Source organism: Channa argus, unplaced genomic scaffold (assembly GCF_033026475.1).
Source record: "Channa argus isolate prfri unplaced genomic scaffold, Channa argus male v1.0 Contig043, whole genome shotgun sequence".
Classification (NCBI taxonomy): Eukaryota; Metazoa; Chordata; class Actinopteri; order Anabantiformes; family Channidae; genus Channa; species Channa argus.
The window spans coordinates 188915-209255 of record NW_027125262.1 but is presented as its reverse complement, the minus strand read 5'-3'; the positions used below and the strand labels follow the sequence as shown (position 1 = coordinate 209255).

Genomic DNA, 20341 nt, shown 5'->3' with positions numbered 1-20341 from the left:
CACCCTTCGATAGCTCAGTTGGTAGAGCGGAGGACTGTAGGTTAGTCAGCTGGGATCCTTAGGTCGCTGGTTCAACTCTGGCTCGAAGGAGAACATTTTGGCGGAACAGTCCAGGTACTGCTCTAACGCCATGGCTACTTGTCCCTATACTAACATCTCCCGCTGCAAGGACATTTTTTCAAAGCTCTGCAACATGTTGCCTTTACTCACCAAAGCTCCTGCTCCAATTTACAGGACTGCTTTTGACCATGGATTAAAACAGGGTTCTCAAGCTTGCGGCCTGCGAGACAATATTTTGTGGCCCTCAGAACGATATGAAAGTTTAATCTTTAGTGCGGCCAGCGAGTTCTATACGAATGGCACTTTCCCGCGTTGTGTGCAGAAGGTTCCTTTTTTTGTGCAAGCTGGAGCTGAACGAACCTACCAATCACACTGGACTATATGGCTCCCGAGGGCGGGCCATCAGCCGGGGTTGATGCAAGCAGAGAAACATTGCACAACTATGGAGGCGCTCGTGTAACATCACATAGCCGTCATAGAATTCCTACTTGTTACTGTGTTTGAAATGAGAATGTTTGACTTCGAGCTGGACGAAGTCAATGTTACCGCCGTTAAGGACCAACACCGACGTTCCGTTGACGATGTCACTAATGGGTGTGGACCTTCAATGGGGCCATTCAGCCAGCTCCCGCCCGCCGTCCCGCTTCGGAGTCAGGCTGGAGCCTCATCAAAGGCTTACCTGCCTCGGTTACATAAGCAACAGAACATCGGTGTTGGGTAGGACGTACAGCTGAATCCATGGGGTTATTATAGAAACTAAAAGCCAGTGAATCACGCCTCCATGGCTGCATCCCATTGTTTTATATAATAAATAATTAATGTTGTCCCAGCTGATAATGAACAGCCCGGTCGCTGTCGAGAAAATTGACCCCCGGCTCCCCTGAGCCTGTGCCTTTTTGGGAGCACATATTTGTGCAAAAAGTTTTTCTATAACTTCAAAAAGTCCAAGTACAGGTCGGGACTTACTGACGATCTTCTTCAAGCCATAGTGAGGGTGTCAACTGCTTCCTCGCTCAAGCCAAATGTGGCTCAGCTATGTGAGAGGAAGCGCTGCCAGGTCTCTGGCAGCAGGAAGCAGGCAAGAGAAGCCATGTTTAGAAAAACCGTTCATGTTCAAAAGAACCCATTATAGTTAAAGAACTGTTAGTAGTGATGTTTGAGAAGATTAGATTTTTTGAACAAAGCTTTTTCAGTGGAATACCTGATGCAGCCCAGCCACACCCAGACTCTGCGTCCTGCAGCCCTCAGGTAATTTGAGTTTGAGACCCCTGGAATCAACAGACGGTGGCCTAGCCACCTTCGCGTGAGCCTCCAGGAGTGTTGTTGTGGCCGAGTGGTTAAGGCGATGGACTAGAAATCCATTGGGGTCTCCCCGCGCAGGTTCGAATCCTGCCAACAACGTGAAGTTCCCCTGATGTTGTTTTACCTTGGATAAGGTTCTTGATTGACCATTGCATAATTAGTGTTGTGTTCCTAGCTTGTTTTTCAGTACCAATTGGGAAAGTGTTGGGAACATCTGCTGAGGCATTGTACTGTATATTAATGAATATGCTGCTGCACATTGTAAAGGCTGAATAGTCCTAAACAAATACCATGCTGACCAAAACGAACTACAGTGAGCAATTACATTGCAACATAGTGGATCCGCCTTCCAACCACATTAGCCTTTTAAACTAAATGTCATTAAAATCTTTTGTCAGCTGGACTTGGCACCTAATCCAGGGATGGTGTAATTTGTTAGTGTTTTGGGGTTTTGTATATAGACAGGTTTTAAATTGTTATTGTATATAGTTTTTAGTTGTTGTGTTTGCACTCTCTCTTTAAAAAAATGTGGGGAAAAAAACACAACTCTTGTGGTGTAATAGCAACACATCCATCCTTTGGGTGGAAGACTCCAGGTGCAAATCCTGGCAAGAGTGTGTTAGGTGCACAATCAGTATTTCATTTGCTGGGTTTCATATACCAGTTTTCATTAAGAGATTTTTAATAGAATCTGTCACCCTACTATGTGTTTATATTGAGGTAATAATGGGTGGTTGAGGTGTTTATATTAAGATGTGATTCTAATGATTTGCCCTAATTCATGTTTAAAATGAATTTGAACCATATCTCAATGTATGCTGAAGTATTGACACTTTCTGTGTTACTGTTACTGTGTATTATGGATTTTATATTGAATTTTTCTCCTTTTCTTTCTGTTTCTCTTCCCCCCTTCCTCTCTTCTTTTTTCTTCCCCCCCCTTAAAATTCCCTTTTCAACCAGTGTCCCTAGCTAGTTTTTCAGTACCATTTAGGAAAGTGTTGGGAAGATCTGCATTGTAAAGTCTGAATATTCCTAAAAAAATGCCATGCTGACCAAAACAAACTACAGTGAGCAGTTACATTACACCATAGTGAATCCGCCTTCCAACCACGTTAGTCTGTTAAACTAAATGTCATTGACATCTTTTGTCAGCTGGACTTGGCACCTAATCTTCTTACCTCTAATCTTCTGGATTAGAGGTACGTAGAACAAGTCCCTCCCCACCCTTCGATAGTTCAGTTGGTAGAGCAGAGGACTGTAGGTTAGTCAGCTGGGATCCTTAGGTCGCTGGTTCAACTCCGGCTCGAAGGAGAACATTTTGGCGGAACAGTCCAGGTACTGCTCTAACGCCATGGCTACTTGTCCCTATACTAACATCTCCCGCTGCAAGGACATTTTTTCAAAGCTCTGCAACATGTTGCCTTTACTCACCAAAGCTCCTGCTCCAATTTACAGGACTGCTTTTGACCATGGATTAAAACAGGGTTCTCAAGCTTGCGGCCTGCGAGACAATATTTTGTGGCCCTCAGGACGATATGAAAGTTTAATCTTTAGTGCGGCCAGCGAGTTCTATACGAATGGCACTTTCCCGCGTTGTGTGCAGAAGGTTCCTTTTTTTGTGCAAGCTGGAGCTGAACGAACCTACCAATCACACTGGACTATATGGCTCCCGAGGGCGGGCCATCAGCCGGGGTTGATGCAAGCAGAGAAACATTGCACAACTATGGAGGCGCTCGTGTAACATCACATAGCCGTCATAGAATTCCTACTTGTTACTGTGTTTGAAATGAGAATGTTTGACTTCGAGCTGGACGAAGTCAATGTTACCGCCGTTAAGGACCAACACCGACGTTCCATTGACGATGTCACTAATGGGTGTGGACCTTCAATGGGGCCATTCAGCCAGCTCCCGCCCGCCGTCCCGCTTCGGAGTCAGGCTGGAGCCTCATCAAAGGCTTACCTGCCTCGGTTACATAAGCAACAGAACATCGGTGTTGGGTAGGACGTACAGCTGAATCCATGGGGTTATTATAGAAACTAAAAGCCAGTGAATCACGCCTCCATGGCTGCATCCCATTGTTTTATATAATAAATAATTAATGTTGTCCCAGCTGATAATGAACAGCCCGGTCGCTGTCGAGAAAATTGACCCCCGGCTCCCCTGAGCCTGTGCCTTTTTGGGAGCACATATTTGTGCAAAAAGTTTTTCTATAACTTCAAAAAGTCCAAGTACAGGTCGAGACTTACTGACGATCTTCTTCAAGCCATAGTGAGGGTGTCAACTGCTTCCTCGCTCAAGCCAAATGTGGCTCAGCTATGTGAGAGGAAGCGCTGCCAGGTCTCTGGCAGCAGGAAGCAGGCAAGAGAAGCCATGTTTAGAAAAACCGTTCATGTTCAAAAGAACCCATTATAGTTAAAGAACTGTTAGTAGTGATGTTTGAGAAGATTAGATTTTTTGAACAAAGCTTTTTCAGTGGAATACCTGATGCAGCCCAGCCACACCCAGACTCTGCGTCCTGCAGCCCTCAGGTAATTTGAGTTTGAGACCCCTGGAATCAACAGACGGTGGCCTAGTCACCTTCGCGTGAGCTTCCAGGAGTGTTGTTGTGGCCGAGTGGTTAAGGCGATGGACTAGAAATCCATTGGGGTCTCCCCGCGCAGGTTCGAATCCTGCCAACAACGTGAAGTTCCCCTGATGTTGTTTTACCTTGGATAAGGTTCTTGATTGACCATTGCATAATTAGTGTTGTGTTCCTAGCTTGTTTTTCAGTACCAATTGGGAAAGTGTTGGGAACATCTGCTGAGGCATTGTACTGTATATTAATGAATATGCTGCTGCACATTGTAAAGGCTGAATAGTCCTAAACAAATACCATGCTGACCAAAACAAACTACAGTGAGCAATTACATTGCAACATAGTGGATCCGCCTTCCAACCACATTAGCCTTTTAAACTAAATGTCATTAAAATCTTTTGTCAGCTGGACTTGGCACCTAATCCAGGGATGGTGTAATTTGTTAGTGTTTTGGGGTTTTGTATATAGACAGGTTTTAAATTGTCAACTGCTTCCTCGCTCAAGCCAAATGTGGCTCAGCTATGTGAGAGGAAGCGCTGCCAGGTCTCTGGCAGCAGGAAGCAGGCAAGAGAAGCCATGTTTAGAAAAACCGTTCATGTTCAAAAGAACCCATTATAGTTAAAGAACTGTTAGTAGTGATGTTTGAGAAGATTAGATTTTTTGAACAAAGCTTTTTCAGTGGAATACCTGATGCAGCCCAGCCACACCCAGACTCTGCGTCCTGCAGCCCTCAGGTAATTTGAGTTTGAGACCCCTGGAATCAACAGACGGTGGCCTAGCCACCTTCGCGTGAGCCTCCAGGAGTGTTGTTGTGGCCGTGTGGTTAATGCGATGGACTAGAAATCCACTGGGGTCTCCCCGCGCAGGTTCGAATCCTGCCAACAACGTGAAGTTCCCCTGATGTTGTTTTACCTTGGATAAGGTTCTTGATTGACCATTGCATAATTAGTGTTGTGTTCCTAGCTTGTTTTTCAGTACCAATTGGGAAAGTGTTGGGAACATCTGCTGAGGCATTGTACTGTATATTAATGAATCTGCTGCTGCACATTGTAAAGGCTGAATAGTCCTAAACAAATACCATGCTGACCAAAACAAACTACAGTTAGCAACTACATTGCAACATAGTGGATCCGCCTTCCAACCACATTAGCCTGTTAAACTAAATGTCATTAACATCTTTTGTAAGCTGGACTTGGCACCTAATCCAGGGATGGTGTAATTTGTTAGTGTTTTGGGGTTTTGTATATAGACAGGTTTTAAATTGTCAACTGCTTCCTCGCTCAAGCCAAATGTGGCTCAGCTATGTGAGAGGAAGCGCTGCCAGGTCTCTGGCAGCAGGAAGCAGGCAAGAGAAGCCATGTTTAGAAAAACCGTTCATGTTCAAAAGAACCCATTATAGTTAAAGAACTGTTAGTAGTGATGTTTGAGAAGATTAGATTTTTTGAACAAAGCTTTTTCAGTGGAATACCTGATGCAGCCCAGCCACACCCAGACTCTGCGTCCTGCAGCCCTCAGGTAATTAATGCGATGGACTAGAAATCCACTGGGGTCTCCCCGCGCAGGTTCGAATCCTGCCAACAACGTGAAGTTCCCCTGATGTTGTTTTACCTTGGATAAGGTTCTTGATTGACCATTGCATAATTAGTGTTGTGTTCCTAGCTTGTTTTTCAGTACCAATTGGGAAAGTGTTGGGAACATCTGCTGAGGCATTGTACTGTATATTAATGAATCTGCTGCTGCACATTGTAAAGGCTGAATAGTCCTAAACAAATACCATGCTGACCAAAACAAACTACAGTTAGCAACTACATTGCAACATAGTGGATCCGCCTTCCAACCACATTAGCCTGTTAAACTAAATGTCATTAACATCTTTTGTAAGCTGGACTTGGCACCTAATCCAGGGATGGTGTAATTTGTTAGTGTTTTGGGGTTTTGTATATAGACAGGTTTTAAATTGTTATTGTATATAGTTTTTAGTTGTTGTGTTTGCACTCTCTCTTTAAAAAAATGTGGGGAAAAAAACACAACTCTTGTGGTGTAATAGCAACACATCCATCCTTTGGGTGGAAGACTCCAGGTGCAAATCCTGGCAAGAGTGTGTTAGGTGCACAATCAGTATTTCATTTGCTGGGTTTCATATACCAGTTTTCATTAAGAGATTTTTAATAGAATCTGTCACCCTACTATGTGTTTATATTGAGGTAATAATGGGTGGTTGAGGTGTTTATATTAAGATGTGATTCTAATGATTTGCCCTAATTCATGTTTAAAATGAATTTGAACCATATCTCAATGTATGCTGAAGTATTGACATTTTCTGTGTTACTGTTACTGTGTATTATGGATTTTATATTGAATTTTTCTCTTTTTCTTTCTGTTTCTCTTCCCCCCTTCCTCTCAATCACACTGGACTATATGGCTCCCGAGGGCGGGCCATCAGCCGGGGGTGATGCAAGCAGAGAAACATTGCACAACTATGGAGGCGCTCGTGTAACATCACATAGCCGTCATAGAATTCCTACTTGTTACTGTGTTTGAAATGAGAATGTTTGACTTCGAGCTGGACGAAGTCAATGTTACCGCCGTTAAGGACCAACACCGACGTTCCGTTGACGATGTCACTAATGGGTGTGGACCTTCAATGGGGCCATTCAGCCAGCTCCCGCCCGCCGTCCCGCTTCGGAGTCAGGCTGGAGCCTCATCAAAGGCTTACCTGCCTCGGTTACATAAGCAACAGAACATCGGTGTTGGGTAGGACGTACAGCTGAATCCATGGGGTTATTATAGAAACTAAAAGCCAGTGAATAACGCCTCCATGGCTGCATCCCATTGTTTTATATAATAAATAATTAATGTTGTCCCAGCTGATAATGAACAGCCCGGTCGCTGTCGAGAAAATTGACCCCCGGCTCCCCTGAGCCTGTGCCTTTTTGGGAGCACATATTTGTGCAAAAAGTTTTTCTATAACTTCAAAAAGTCCAAGTACAGGTCGGGACTTACTGACGATCTTCTTCAAGCCATAGTGAGGGTGTCAACTGCTTCCTCGCTCAAGCCAAATGTGGCTCAGCTATGTGAGAGGAAGCGCTGCCAGGTCTCTGGCAGCAGGAAGCAGGCAAGAGAAGCCATGTTTAGAAAAACCGTTCATGTTCAAAAGAACCCATTATAGTTAAAGAACTGTTAGTAGTGATGTTTGAGAAGATTAGATTTTTTGAACAAAGCTTTTTCAGTGGAATACCTGATGCAGCCCAGCCACACCCAGACTCTGCGTCCTGCAGCCCTCAGGTAATTTGAGTTTGAGACCCCTGGAATCAACAGACGGTGGCCTAGCCACCTTCGCGTGAGCCTCCGGGAGTGTTGTTGTGGCCGAGTGGTTAAGGCGATGGACTAGAAATCCATTGGGGTCTCCCCGCGCAGGTTCGAATCCTGCCAACAACGTGAAGTTCCCCTGATGTTGTTTTACCTTGGATAAGGTTCTTGATTGACCATTGCATAATTAGTGTTGTGTTCCTAGCTTGTTTTTCAGTACCAATTGGGAAAGTGTTGGGAACATCTGCTGAGGCATTGTACTGTATATTAATGAATATGCTGCTGCACATTGTAAAGGCTGAATAGTCCTAAACAAATACCATGCTGACCAAAACGAACTACAGTGAGCAATTACATTGCAACATAGTGGATCCGCCTTCCAACCACATTAGCCTTTTAAACTAAATGTCATTAAAATCTTTTGTCAGCTGGACTTGGCACCTAATCCAGGGATGGTGTAATTTGTTAGTGTTTTGGGGTTTTGTATATAGACAGGTTTTAAATTGTTATTGTATATAGTTTTTAGTTGTTGTGTTTGCACTCTCTCTTTAAAAAAATGTGGGGAAAAAAACACAACTCTTGTGGTGTAATAGCAACACATCCATCCTTTGGGTGGAAGACTCCAGGTGCAAATCCTGGCAAGAGTGTGTTAGGTGCACAATCAGTATTTCATTTGCTGGGTTTCATATACCAGTTTTCATTAAGAGATTTTTAATAGAATCTGTCACCCTACTATGTGTTTATATTGAGGTAATAATGGGTGGTTGAGGTGTTTATATTAAGATGTGATTCTAATGATTTGCCCTAATTCATGTTTAAAATGAATTTGAACCATATCTCAATGTATGCTGAAGTATTGACACTTTCTGTGTTACTGTTACTGTGTATTATGGATTTTATATTGAATTTTTCTCCTTTTCTTTCTGTTTCTCTTCCCCCCTTCCTCTCTTCTTTTTTCTTCCCCCCCCTTAAAATTCCCTTTTCAACCAGTGTCCCTAGCTAGTTTTTCAGTACCATTTAGGAAAGTGTTGGGAAGATCTGCATTGTAAAGTCTGAATATTCCTAAAAAAATGCCATGCTGACCAAAACAAACTACAGTGAGCAGTTACATTACACCATAGTGAATCCGCCTTCCAACCACGTTAGTCTGTTAAACTAAATGTCATTGACATCTTTTGTCAGCTGGACTTGGCACCTAATCTTCTTACCTCTAATCTTCTGGATTAGAGGTACGTAGAACAAGTCCCTCCCCACCCTTCGATAGTTCAGTTGGTAGAGCAGAGGACTGTAGGTTAGTCAGCTGGGATCCTTAGGTCGCTGGTTCAACTCCGGCTCGAAGGAGAACATTTTGGCGGAACAGTCCAGGTACTGCTCTAACGCCATGGCTACTTGTCCCTATACTAACATCTCCCGCTGCAAGGACATTTTTTCAAAGCTCTGCAACATGTTGCCTTTACTCACCAAAGCTCCTGCTCCAATTTACAGGACTGCTTTTGACCATGGATTAAAACAGGGTTCTCAAGCTTGCGGCCTGCGAGACAATATTTTGTGGCCCTCAGGACGATATGAAAGTTTAATCTTTAGTGCGGCCAGCGAGTTCTATACGAATGGCACTTTCCCGCGTTGTGTGCAGAAGGTTCCTTTTTTTGTGCAAGCTGGAGCTGAACGAACCTACCAATCACACTGGACTATATGGCTCCCGAGGGCGGGCCATCAGCCGGGGTTGATGCAAGCAGAGAAACATTGCACAACTATGGAGGCGCTCGTGTAACATCACATAGCCGTCATAGAATTCCTACTTGTTACTGTGTTTGAAATGAGAATGTTTGACTTCGAGCTGGACGAAGTCAATGTTACCGCCGTTAAGGACCAACACCGACGTTCCGTTGACGATGTCACTAATGGGTGTGGACCTTCAATGGGGCCATTCAGCCAGCTCCCGCCCGCCGTCCCGCTTCGGAGTCAGGCTGGAGCCTCATCAAAGGCTTACCTGCCTCGGTTACATAAGCAACAGAACATCGGTGTTGGGTAGGACGTACAGCTGAATCCATGGGGTTATTATAGAAACTAAAAGCCAGTGAATCACGCCTCCATGGCTGCATCCCATTGTTTTATATAATAAATAATTAATGTTGTCCCAGCTGATAATGAACAGCCCGGTCGCTGTCGAGAAAATTGACCCCCGGCTCCCCTGAGCCTGTGCCTTTTTGGGAGCACATATTTGTGCAAAAAGTTTTTCTATAACTTCAAAAAGTCCAAGTACAGGTCGAGACTTACTGACGATCTTCTTCAAGCCATAGTGAGGGTGTCAACTGCTTCCTCGCTCAAGCCAAATGTGGCTCAGCTATGTGAGAGGAAGCGCTGCCAGGTCTCTGGCAGCAGGAAGCAGGCAAGAGAAGCCATGTTTAGAAAAACCGTTCATGTTCAAAAGAACCCATTATAGTTAAAGAACTGTTAGTAGTGATGTTTGAGAAGATTAGATTTTTTGAACAAAGCTTTTTCAGTGGAATACCTGATGCAGCCCAGCCACACCCAGACTCTGCGTCCTGCAGCCCTCAGGTAATTTGAGTTTGAGACCCCTGGAATCAACAGACGGTGGCCTAGTCACCTTCGCGTGAGCTTCCAGGAGTGTTGTTGTGGCCGAGTGGTTAAGGCGATGGACTAGAAATCCATTGGGGTCTCCCCGCGCAGGTTCGAATCCTGCCAACAACGTGAAGTTCCCCTGATGTTGTTTTACCTTGGATAAGGTTCTTGATTGACCATTGCATAATTAGTGTTGTGTTCCTAGCTTGTTTTTCAGTACCAATTGGGAAAGTGTTGGGAACATCTGCTGAGGCATTGTACTGTATATTAATGAATATGCTGCTGCACATTGTAAAGGCTGAATAGTCCTAAACAAATACCATGCTGACCAAAACAAACTACAGTGAGCAATTACATTGCAACATAGTGGATCCGCCTTCCAACCACATTAGCCTTTTAAACTAAATGTCATTAAAATCTTTTGTCAGCTGGACTTGGCACCTAATCCAGGGATGGTGTAATTTGTTAGTGTTTTGGGGTTTTGTATATAGACAGGTTTTAAATTGTCAACTGCTTCCTCGCTCAAGCCAAATGTGGCTCAGCTATGTGAGAGGAAGCGCTGCCAGGTCTCTGGCAGCAGGAAGCAGGCAAGAGAAGCCATGTTTAGAAAAACCGTTCATGTTCAAAAGAACCCATTATAGTTAAAGAACTGTTAGTAGTGATGTTTGAGAAGATTAGATTTTTTGAACAAAGCTTTTTCAGTGGAATACCTGATGCAGCCCAGCCACACCCAGACTCTGCGTCCTGCAGCCCTCAGGTAATTAATGCGATGGACTAGAAATCCACTGGGGTCTCCCCGCGCAGGTTCGAATCCTGCCAACAACGTGAAGTTCCCCTGATGTTGTTTTACCTTGGATAAGGTTCTTGATTGACCATTGCATAATTAGTGTTGTGTTCCTAGCTTGTTTTTCAGTACCAATTGGGAAAGTGTTGGGAACATCTGCTGAGGCATTGTACTGTATATTAATGAATCTGCTGCTGCACATTGTAAAGGCTGAATAGTCCTAAACAAATACCATGCTGACCAAAACAAACTACAGTTAGCAACTACATTGCAACATAGTGGATCCGCCTTCCAACCACATTAGCCTGTTAAACTAAATGTCATTAACATCTTTTGTAAGCTGGACTTGGCACCTAATCCAGGGATGGTGTAATTTGTTAGTGTTTTGGGGTTTTGTATATAGACAGGTTTTAAATTGTTATTGTATATAGTTTTTAGTTGTTGTGTTTGCACTCTCTCTTTAAAAAAATGTGGGGAAAAAAACACAACTCTTGTGGTGTAATAGCAACACATCCATCCTTTGGGTGGAAGACTCCAGGTGCAAATCCTGGCAAGAGTGTGTTAGGTGCACAATCAGTATTTCATTTGCTGGGTTTCATATACCAGTTTTCATTAAGAGATTTTTAATAGAATCTGTCACCCTACTATGTGTTTATATTGAGGTAATAATGGGTGGTTGAGGTGTTTATATTAAGATGTGATTCTAATGATTTGCCCTAATTCATGTTTAAAATGAATTTGAACCATATCTCAATGTATGCTGAAGTATTGACATTTTCTGTGTTACTGTTACTGTGTATTATGGATTTTATATTGAATTTTTCTCTTTTTCTTTCTGTTTCTCTTCCCCCCTTCCTCTCAATCACACTGGACTATATGGCTCCCGAGGGCGGGCCATCAGCCGGGGGTGATGCAAGCAGAGAAACATTGCACAACTATGGAGGCGCTCGTGTAACATCACATAGCCGTCATAGAATTCCTACTTGTTACTGTGTTTGAAATGAGAATGTTTGACTTCGAGCTGGACGAAGTCAATGTTACCGCCGTTAAGGACCAACACCGACGTTCCGTTGACGATGTCACTAATGGGTGTGGACCTTCAATGGGGCCATTCAGCCAGCTCCCGCCCGCCGTCCCGCTTCGGAGTCAGGCTGGAGCCTCATCAAAGGCTTACCTGCCTCGGTTACATAAGCAACAGAACATCGGTGTTGGGTAGGACGTACAGCTGAATCCATGGGGTTATTATAGAAACTAAAAGCCAGTGAATAACGCCTCCATGGCTGCATCCCATTGTTTTATATAATAAATAATTAATGTTGTCCCAGCTGATAATGAACAGCCCGGTCGCTGTCGAGAAAATTGACCCCCGGCTCCCCTGAGCCTGTGCCTTTTTGGGAGCACATATTTGTGCAAAAAGTTTTTCTATAACTTCAAAAAGTCCAAGTACAGGTCGAGACTTACTGACGATCTTCTTCAAGCCATAGTGAGGGTGTCAACTGCTTCCTCGCTCAAGCCAAATGTGGCTCAGCTATGTGAGAGGAAGCGCTGCCAGATCTCTGGCAGCAGGAAGCAGGCAAGAGAAGCCATGTTTAGAAAAACCGTTAATGTTCAAAAGAACCCATTATAGTTAAAGAACTGTTAGTAGTGATGTTTGAGAAGATTAGATTTTTTGAACAAAGCTTTTTCAGTGGAATACCTGATGCAGCCCAGCCACACCCAGACTCTGCGTCCTGCAGCCCTCAGGTAATTTGAGTTTGAGACCCCTGGAATCAACAGACGGTGGCCTAGCCACCTTCGCGTGAGCCTCCGGGAGTGTTGTTGTGGCCGAGTGGTTAAGGCGATGGACTAGAAATCCATTGGGGTCTCCCCGCGCAGGTTCGAATCCTGCCAACAATGTGAAGTTCCCCTGATGTTGTTTTACCTTGGATAAGGTTCTTGATTGACCATTGCATAATTAGTGTTGTGTTCCTAGCTTGTTTTTCAGTACCAATTGGGAAAGTGTTGGGAACATCTGCTGAGGCATTGTACTGTATATTAATGAATCTGCTGCTGCACATTGTAAAGGCTGAATAGTCCTAAACAAATACCATGCTGACCAAAACAAACTACAGTGAGCAACTACATTGCAACATAGTGGATCCGCCTTCCAACCACATTAGCCTGTTAAACTAAATGTCATTAACATCTTTTGTCAGCTGGACTTGGCACCTAATCCAGGGATGGTGTAATTTGTTAGTGTTTTGGGGTTTTGTATATAGACAGGTTTTAAATTGTTATTGTATATAGTTTTTAGTTGTTGTGTTTGCACTCTCTCTTTAAAAAAATGTGGGGAAAAAAACACAACTCTTGTGGTGTAATAGCAACACATCCATCCTTTGGGTGGAAGACTCCAGGTGCAAATCCTGGCAAGAGTGTGTTAGGTGCACAATCAGTATTTCATTTGCTGGGTTTCATATACCAGTTTTCATTAAGAGATTTTTAATAGAATCTGTCACCCTACTATGTGTTTATATTGAGGTAATAATGGGTGGTTGAGGTGTTTATATTAAGATGTGATTCTAATGATTTGCCCTAATTCATGTTTAAAATGAATTTGAACCATATCTCAATGTATGCTGAAGTATTGACATTTTCTGTGTTACTGTTACTGTGTATTATGGATTTTATATTGAATTTTTCTCCTTTTCTTTCTGTTTCTCTTCCCCCCTTCCTCTCTTCTTTTTTCTTCCCCCCCCCTTAAAATTCCCTTTTCAACCAGTGTCCCTAGCTAGTTTTTCAGTACCATTTATGAAAGTGTTGGGAACATCTGCATTGTAAAGTCTGAATAGTCCTAAAAAAATGCCATGCTGACCAAAACAAACTACAGTGAGCAATTACATTACACCATAGTGGATCCGCATTCCAACCACGTTAGTCTGTTAAACTAAATGTCATTGACATCTTTTGTCAGCTGGACTTGGCACCTAATCCAGAGACAAGCATAAGCCGGTGTAACTAAAAGATGGTTACGTACGTACATGGATTTTTACCATCTTCTGCATTAGAAGTACGTAGAACAAGTCCCTCCCCACCCTTCGATAGCTCAGTTGGTAGAGCGGAGGACTGTAGGTTAATCAGCTGGGATCCTTAGGTCGCTGGTTCAACTCCGGCTCGAAGGAGAACATTTTGGCGGAACAGTCCAGGTACTGCTCTAACGCCATGGCTATTTGTCCCTATACTAACATCTCCCGCTGCAAGGACATTTTTTCAAAGCTCTGCAACATGTTGCCTTTACTCACCAAAGCTCCTGCTCCAATTTACAGGACTGCTTTTGACCATGGATTAAAACAGGGTTCTCAAGCTTGCGGCCTGCGAGACAATATTTTGTGGCCCTCAGGACGATATGAAAGTTTAATCTTTAGTGCGGCCAGCGAGTTCTATACGAATGGCACTTTCCCGCGTTGTGTGCAGAAGGTTCCTTTTTTTGTGCAAGCTGGAGCTGAACGAACCTACCAATCACACTGGACTATATGGCTCCCGAGGGCGGGCCATCAGCCGGGGTTGATGCAAGCAGAGAAACATTGCACAACTATGGAGGCGCTCGTGTAACATCACATAGCCGTCATAGAATTCCTACTTGTTACTGTGTTTGAAATGAGAATGTTTGACTTCGAGCTGGACGAAGTCAATGTTACCGCCGTTAAGGACCAACACCGACGTTCCGTTGACGATGTCACTAATGGGTGTGGACCTTCAATGGGGCCATTCAGCCAGCTCCCGCCCGCCGTCCCGCTTCGGAGTCAGGCTGGAGCCTCATCAAAGGCTTACCTGCCTCGGTTACATAAGCAACAGAACATCGGTGTTGGGTAGGACGTACAGCTGAATCCATGGGGTTATTATAGAAACTAAAAGCCAGTGAATCACGCCTCCATGGCTGCATCCCATTGTTTTATATAATAAATAATTAATGTTGTCCCAGCTGATAATGAACAGCCCGGTCGCTGTCGAGAAAATTGACCCCCGGCTCCCCTGAGCCTGTGCCTTTTTGGGAGCACATATTTGTGCAAAAAGTTTTTCTATAACTTCAAAAAGTCCAAGTACAGGTCGAGACTTACTGACGATCTTCTTCAAGCCATAGTGAGGGTGTCAACTGCTTCCTCGCTCAAGCCAAATGTGGCTCAGCTATGTGAGAGGAAGCGCTGCCAGGTCTCTGGCAGCAGGAAGCAGGCAAGAGAAGCCATGTTTAGAAAAACCGTTCATGTTCAAAAGAACCCATTATAGTTAAAGAACTGTTAGTAGTGATGTTTGAGAAGATTAGATTTTTTGAACAAAGCTTTTTCAGTGGAATACCTGATGCAGCCCAGCCACACCCAGACTCTGCGTCCTGCAGCCCTCAGGTAATTTGAGTTTGAGACCCCTGGAATCAACAGACGGTGGCCTAGTCACCTTCGCGTGAGCCTCCAGGAGTGTTGTTGTGGCCGAGTGGTTAAGGCGATGGACTAGAAATCCATTGGGGTCTCCCCGCGCAGGTTCGAATCCTGCCAACAACGTGAAGTTCCCCTGATGTTGTTTTACCTTGGATAAGGTTCTTGATTGACCATTGCATAATTAGTGTTGTGTTCCTAGCTTGTTTTTCAGTACCAATTGGGAAAGTGTTGGGAACATCTGCTGAGGCATTGTACTGTATATTAATGAATCTGCTGCTGCACATTGTAAAGGCTGAATAGTCCTAAACAAATACCATGCTGACCAAAACAAACTACAGTGAGCAATTACATTGCAACATAGTGGATCCGCCTTCCAACCACATTAGCCTTTTAAACTAAATGTCATTAAAATCTTTTGTCAGCTGGACTTGGCACCTAATCCAGGGATGGTGTAATTTGTTAGTGTTTTGGGGTTTTGTATATAGACAGGTTTTAAATTGTTATTGTATATAGTTTTTAGTTGTTGTGTTTGCACTCTCTCTTTAAAAAAATGTGGGGAAAAAAACACAACTCTTGTGGTGTAATAGCAACACATCCATCCTTTGGGTGGAAGACTCCAGGTGCAAATCCTGGCAAGAGTGTGTTAGGTGCACAATCAGTATTTCATTTGCTGGGTTTCATATACCAGTTTTCATTAAGAGATTTTTAATAGAATCTGTCACCCTACTATGTGTTTATATTGAGGTAATAATGGGTGGTTGAGGTGTTTATATTAAGATGTGATTCTAATGATTTGCCCTAATTCATGTTTAAAATGAATTTGAACCATATCTCAATGTATGCTGAAGTATTGACACTTTCTGTGTTACTGTTACTGTGTATTATGGATTTTATATTGAATTTTTCTCCTTTTCTTTCTGTTTCTCTTCCCCCCTTCCTCTCTTCTTTTTTCTTCCCCCCCCCTTAAAATTCCCTTTTCAACCAGTGTCCCTAGCTAGTTTTTCAGTACCATTTAGGAAAGCGTTGGGAAGATCTGCATTGTAAAGTCTGAATATTCCTAAAAAAATGCCATGCTGACCAAAACAAACTACAGTGAGCAGTTACATTACACCATAGTGAATCCGCCTTCCAACCACGTTAGTCTGTTAAACTAAATGTCATTGACATCTTTTGTCAGCTGGACTTGGCACCTAATCTTCTTACCTCTAATCTTCTGGATTAGAGGTACGTAGAACAAGTCCCTCCCCACCCTTCGATAGCTCAGTTGGTAGAGCGGAGGACTGTAGGTTAGTCAGCTGGGATCCTTAGGTCGCTGGTTCAACTCCGGCTCGAAGGAGAACATTTTGGCGGAACAGTCCAGGTACTGCTCTAACGCCATGGCTACTTGTCCCTATACTAACATCTCCCGCTGCAAGGACATTTTTTCAAAGCTCTGCAACATGTTGCCTTTACTCACCAAAGCTCCTGCTCCAATTTACAGGACTGCTTTTGACCATGGATTAAAACAGGGTTCTCAAGCTTGCGGCCTGCGAGACAATATTTTGTGGCCCTCAGGACGATATGAAAGTTTAATCTTTAGTGCGGCCAGCGAGTTCTATACGAATGGCACTTTCCCGCGTTGTGTGCAGAAGGTTCCTTTTTTTGTGCAAGCTGGAGCTGAACGAACCTACCAATCACACTGGACTATATGGCTCCCGAGGGCGGGCCATCAGCCGGGGTTGATGCAAGCAGAGAAACATTGCACAACTATGGAGGCGCTCGTGTAACATCACATAGCCGTCATAGAATTCCTACTTGTTACTGTGTTTGAAATGAGAATGTTTGACTTCGAGCTGGACGAAGTCAATGTTACCGCCGTTAAGGACCAACACCGACGTTCCGTTGACGATGTCACTAATGGGTGTGGACCTTCAATGGGGCCATTCAGCCAGCTCCCGCCCGCCGTCCCGCTTCGGAGTCAGGCTGGAGCCTCATCAAAGGCTTACCTGCCTCGGTTACATAAGCAACAGAACATCGGTGTTGGGTAGGACGTACAGCTGAATCCATGGGGTTATTATAGAAACTAAAAGCCAGTGAATCACGCCTCCATGGCTGCATCCCATTGTTTTATATAATAAATAATTAATGTTGTCCCAGCTGATAATGAACAGCCCGGTCGCTGTCGAGAAAATTGACCCCCGGCTCCCCTGAGCCTGTGCCTTTTTGGGAGCACATATTTGTGCAAAAAGTTTTTCTATAACTTCAAAAAGTCCAAGTACAGGTCGAGACTTACTGACGATCTTCTTCAAGCCATAGTGAGGGTGTCAACTGCTTCCTCGCTCAAGCCAAATGTGGCTCAGCTATGTGAGAGGAAGCGCTGCCAGGTCTCTGGCAGCAGGAAGCAGGCAAGAGAAGCCATGTTTAGAAAAACCGTTCATGTTCAAAAGAACCCATTATAGTTAAAGAACTGTTAGTAGTGATGTTTGAGAAGATTAGATTTTTTGAACAAAGCTTTTTCAGTGGAATACCTGATGCAGCCCAGCCACACCCAGACTCTGCGTCCTGCAGCCCTCAGGTAATTTGAGTTTGAGACCCCTGGAATCAACAGACGGTGGCCTAGCCACCTTCGCGTGAGCCTCCAGGAGTGTTGTTGTGGCCGAGTGGTTAATGCGATGGACTAGAAATCCACTGGGGTCTCCCCGCGCAGGTTCGAATCCTGCCAACAACGTGAAGTTCCCCTGATGTTGTTTTACCTTGGATAAGGTTCTTGATTGACCATTGCATAATTAGTGTTGTGTTCCTAGCTTGTTTTTCAGTACGAATTGGGAAAGTGTTGGGAACATCTGCTGAGGCATTGTACTGTATATTAATGAATCTGCTGCTGCACATTGTAAAGGCTGAATAGTCCTAAACAAATACCATGCTGACCAAAACAAACTACAGTTACCAACTACATTGCAACATAGTGGATCCGCCTTCCAACCACATTAGCCTGTTAAACTAAATGTCATTAACATCTTTTGTAAGCTGGACTTGGCACCTAATCCAGGGATGGTGTAATTTGTTAGTGTTTTGGGGTTTTGTATATAGACAGGTTTTAAATTGTTATTGTATATAGTTTTTAGTTGTTGTGTTTGCACTCTCTCTTTAAAAAAATGTGGGGAAAAAAACACAACTCTTGTGGTGTAATAGCAACACATCCATCCTTTGGGTGGAAGACTCCAGGTGCAAATCCTGGCAAGAGTGTGTTAGGTGCACAATCAGTATTTCATTTGCTGGGTTTCATATACCAGTTTTCATTAAGAGATTTTTAATAGAATCTGTCACCCTACTATGTGTTTATATTGAGGTAATAATGGGTGGTTGAGGTGTTTATATTAAGATGTGATTCTAATGATTTGCCCTAATTCATGTTTAAAATGAATTTGAACCATATCTCAATGTATGCTGAAGTATTGACATTTTCTGTGTTACTGTTACTGTGTATTATGGATTTTATATTGAATTTTTCTCTTTTTCTTTCTGTTTCTCTTCCCCCCTTCCTCTCAATCACACTGGACTATATGGCTCCCGAGGGCGGGCCATCAGCCGGGGGTGATGCAAGCAGAGAAACATTGCACAACTATGGAGGCGCTCGTGTAACATCACATAGCCGTCATAGAATTCCTACTTGTTACTGTGTTTGAAATGAGAATGTTTGACTTCGAGCTGGACGAAGTCAATGTTACCGCCGTTAAGGACCAACACCGACGTTCCGTTGACGATGTCACTAATGGGTGTGGACCTTCAATGGGGCCATTCAGCCAGCTCCCGCCCGCCGTCCCGCTTCGGAGTCAGGCTGGAGCCTCATCAAAGGCTTACCTGCCTCGGTTACATAAGCAACAGAACATCGGTGTTGGGTAGGACGTACAGCTGAATCCATGGGGTTATTATAGAAACTAAAAGCCAGTGAATAACGCCTCCATGGCTGCATCCCATTGTTTTATATAATAAATAATTAATGTTGTCCCAGCTGATAATGAACAGCCCGGTCGCAGTCGATAAAATTGACCCCCGGCTCCCCTGAGCCTGTGCCTTTTTGGGAGCACATATTTGTGCAAAAAGTTTTTCTATAACTTCAAAAAGTCCAAGTACAGGTCGAGACTTACTGACGATCTTCTTCAAGCCATAGTGAGGGTGTCAACTGCTTCCTCGCTCAAGCCAAATGTGGCTCAGCTATGTGAGAGGAAGCGCTGCCAGGTCTCTGGCAGAAGGAAGCAGGCAAGAGAAGCCATGTTTAGAAAAACCGTTCATGTTCAAAAGAACCCATTATAGTTAAAGAACTGTTAGTAGTGATGTTTGAGAAGATTAGATTTTTTGAACAAAGCTTTTTCAGTGGAATACCTGATGCAGCCCAGCCACACCCAGACTCTGCGTCCTGCAGCCCTCAGGTAATTTGAGTTTGAGACCCCTGGAATCAACAGACGGTGGCCTAGCCACCTTCGCGTGAGCCTCCAGGAGTGTTGTTGTGGCCGAGTGGTTAAGGCGATGGACTAGAAATCCATTGGGGTCTCCCCGCGCAGGTTCGAATCCTGCCAACAATGTGAAGTTCCCCTGATGTTGTTTTACCTTGGATAAGGTTCTTGATTGACCATTGCATAATTAGTGTTGTGTTCCTAGCTTGTTTTTCAGTACCAATTGGGAAAGTGTTGGGAACATCTGCTGAGGCATTGTACTGTATATTAATGAATCTGCTGCTGCACATTGTAAAGGCTGAATAGTCCTAAACAAATACCATGCTGACCAAAACAAACTACAGTGAGCAACTACATTGCAACATAGTCTTGGTTCTTGATTGACCATTGCATAATTAGTGTTGTGTTCCTAGCTTGTTTTTCAGTACCAATTGGGAAAGTGTTGGGAACATCTGCTGAGGCATTGTACTGTATATTAATGAATCTGCTGCTGCACATTGTAAAGGCTGAATAGTCCTAAACAAATACCATGCTGACCAAAACAAACTACAGTGAGCAACTACATTGCAACATAGTGGATCCGCCTTCCAACCACATTAGCCTGTTAAACTAAATGTCATTAACATCTTTTGTCAGCTGGACTTGGCACCTAATCCAGGGATGGTGTAATTTGTTAGTGTTTTGGGGTTTTGTATATAGACAGGTTTTAAATTGTTATTGTATATAGTTTTTAGTTGTTGTGTTTGCACTCTCTCTTTAAAAAAATGTGGGGAAAAAAACACAACTCTTGTGGTGTAATAGCAACACATCCATCCTTTGGGTGGAAGACTCCAGGTGCAAATCCTGGCAAGAGTGTGTTAGGTGCACAATCAGTATTTCATTTGCTGG

General features: G+C 43.7%; 14 non-coding genes across 14 annotated transcripts; all 14 read left to right on the top strand.

Annotated features, from left to right (window-relative positions):
• The first annotated feature begins 3 nt into the window (after positions 1 to 3).
• trnay-gua (transfer RNA tyrosine (anticodon GUA)) lies at positions 4 to 90 on the top strand. The gene is given in 2 exon segments: positions 4 to 40; positions 55 to 90. It is a non-coding gene; the product is annotated as a tRNA-Tyr (tRNA).
• Positions 91 to 1379: 1289 nt separating this feature from the next.
• trnas-aga (transfer RNA serine (anticodon AGA)) lies at positions 1380 to 1461 on the top strand. Its single transcript has one exon. It is a non-coding gene; the product is annotated as a tRNA-Ser (tRNA).
• A 1125-nt stretch (positions 1462 to 2586) lies between these two features.
• trnay-gua (transfer RNA tyrosine (anticodon GUA)) lies at positions 2587 to 2673 on the top strand. Its single transcript is given in 2 exon segments — positions 2587 to 2623; positions 2638 to 2673. It is a non-coding gene; the product is annotated as a tRNA-Tyr (tRNA).
• A 1289-nt stretch (positions 2674 to 3962) lies between these two features.
• Positions 3963 to 4044, top strand: trnas-aga (transfer RNA serine (anticodon AGA)). The gene has a single exon. It is a non-coding gene; the product is annotated as a tRNA-Ser (tRNA).
• Positions 4045 to 4743: 699 nt separating this feature from the next.
• Positions 4744 to 4825, top strand: trnas-aga (transfer RNA serine (anticodon AGA)). The gene has a single exon. It is a non-coding gene; the product is annotated as a tRNA-Ser (tRNA).
• Positions 4826 to 7294: 2469 nt separating this feature from the next.
• Positions 7295 to 7376, top strand: trnas-aga (transfer RNA serine (anticodon AGA)). Its single transcript has one exon. It is a non-coding gene; the product is annotated as a tRNA-Ser (tRNA).
• A 1125-nt stretch (positions 7377 to 8501) lies between these two features.
• Positions 8502 to 8588, top strand: trnay-gua (transfer RNA tyrosine (anticodon GUA)). The gene is given in 2 exon segments: positions 8502 to 8538; positions 8553 to 8588. It is a non-coding gene; the product is annotated as a tRNA-Tyr (tRNA).
• A 1289-nt stretch (positions 8589 to 9877) lies between these two features.
• On the top strand, positions 9878 to 9959 carry trnas-aga (transfer RNA serine (anticodon AGA)). Its single transcript has one exon. It is a non-coding gene; the product is annotated as a tRNA-Ser (tRNA).
• Positions 9960 to 12428: 2469 nt separating this feature from the next.
• Positions 12429 to 12510, top strand: trnas-aga (transfer RNA serine (anticodon AGA)). Its single transcript has one exon. It is a non-coding gene; the product is annotated as a tRNA-Ser (tRNA).
• Positions 12511 to 13685: 1175 nt separating this feature from the next.
• On the top strand, positions 13686 to 13772 carry trnay-gua (transfer RNA tyrosine (anticodon GUA)). The gene is given in 2 exon segments: positions 13686 to 13722; positions 13737 to 13772. It is a non-coding gene; the product is annotated as a tRNA-Tyr (tRNA).
• Positions 13773 to 15061: 1289 nt separating this feature from the next.
• trnas-aga (transfer RNA serine (anticodon AGA)) lies at positions 15062 to 15143 on the top strand. Its single transcript has one exon. It is a non-coding gene; the product is annotated as a tRNA-Ser (tRNA).
• A 1126-nt stretch (positions 15144 to 16269) lies between these two features.
• Positions 16270 to 16356, top strand: trnay-gua (transfer RNA tyrosine (anticodon GUA)). The gene is given in 2 exon segments: positions 16270 to 16306; positions 16321 to 16356. It is a non-coding gene; the product is annotated as a tRNA-Tyr (tRNA).
• A 1289-nt stretch (positions 16357 to 17645) lies between these two features.
• trnas-aga (transfer RNA serine (anticodon AGA)) lies at positions 17646 to 17727 on the top strand. The gene has a single exon. It is a non-coding gene; the product is annotated as a tRNA-Ser (tRNA).
• Positions 17728 to 19500: 1773 nt separating this feature from the next.
• Positions 19501 to 19582, top strand: trnas-aga (transfer RNA serine (anticodon AGA)). Its single transcript has one exon. It is a non-coding gene; the product is annotated as a tRNA-Ser (tRNA).
• Positions 19583 to 20341: the final 759 nt, after the last annotated feature.